The following is a 1,447-nucleotide window of genomic DNA, read 5'->3' as shown; positions in this document are numbered from 1 at the left end:
TAGTCTGTCCCACATAAGACGCTGATCTTTAGCGTCCCACATAAGACATGATCCCCAAACCTGCCGGGCTTGTGTCCTTTCAACAAAAAGATCTGATTACCAGGTATAAAAACTATAAAAACGGATTGACCTTTTGGTTGTAATAGATCTTTGACTTATTCTTGGCTTCAATCACGTTTTCTCGAGCACTTTCTTGCATACTATAAAGTTGATTTACTAAGTCACCTAAATAATCGTTATAGTTTGCCAATTTGTCATTTGGTGCTAAGGATTCGCTAGAAGGTACTCATGCTANCTTCCCGAAAACCAACTCGTACGGAGTATGCTTAGTTGCTTTGTGTACATTTGTAGTATAGGTAAAGGCCTCGCCTTACAAGGACTATCCACCTGTCTCATTGGTTTTGTTTATTCGCATATTGTTTCAAATACTCGCCTAACGCTTGATGTGACAGTTCTGACGAGCCGGTAAATTGTGGATAAAAGGATGTCGTACGGAATTTACAACTTCAAAATCTTTTTGTCACTTTTCTCATTAAATCACTAACAAAATTTTTGTCTTGGTCAATTAAAATGGCTTTGAGTGCGCCCAACGCAAATGAACTTATCTACGAAAGCTTCGGCTATCGTTTCCGCGGTTTGATCTGGCAGTGGTATTTCCATGCAAACATTTGTCAACTGATCTTGTAAGGGTAACACGTAAAGATTCCCTTTCTCGGTTGCTGGCAAAGGACCCACTATATCCAGTGTGACTTTATCAAAGGCGGAACCTGGCGTCTCGGTAATTATCATTGGTTGTTTTGGTTTTACTATAATTTTTTTAACTGACACTGTAAACATTGTTGTATATAATGTTAAACGTTTAATTTTAAATTTTCCCAGCAGTTATGTTTGATACATTTATAAGTTATAATGCGTACGTTCCAAAATAGTCTTACGATTATAATGCTTACGTTCTAAGATAGTCTTACGAAATTTAGTAAAGCGGTGCCGATACCGAATCAAGAAGCCGCGACCGTAGCGAAATAATTCGTTACGAAAATAATATGCAAACACGGCATTCCGGGGACTGTGTTAACTGATAGGGTTACAAATTTTGTTAGTGAGGTATTTAGAAACGTATGTAAATTACTGAAAATAAGGGGCGTGTTCTGTTTGACCACAGTACGATTCGACACCGATCGATTCGACACCAAATTATTGGACACAGATTTATTCGACACCGTACGATTCGACACGAAATTATTCGACATCGTACGATTCGACACGAAATTATTCGACACCGTACGATTCGACACGAAATTATTCAACACCGTACGATTCGACACAAAATTATTCGACACCGTACGATTCGACACCAAAGTATTCGACACCGTACGATTCGACACCAAATTATTCGACACCGTACGATTCAACACAGAACAAGCACTATGCATCGTGACAATTAATA

This window comes from Pseudomyrmex gracilis, unplaced genomic scaffold (genome assembly GCF_002006095.1).
Source record: "Pseudomyrmex gracilis isolate BER0280 unplaced genomic scaffold, ASM200609v1 scaffold_1189, whole genome shotgun sequence".
In the NCBI taxonomy this organism is placed as follows: domain Eukaryota; kingdom Metazoa; phylum Arthropoda; class Insecta; order Hymenoptera; family Formicidae; genus Pseudomyrmex; species Pseudomyrmex gracilis.
This window is presented reverse-complemented; position numbering follows the sequence as displayed.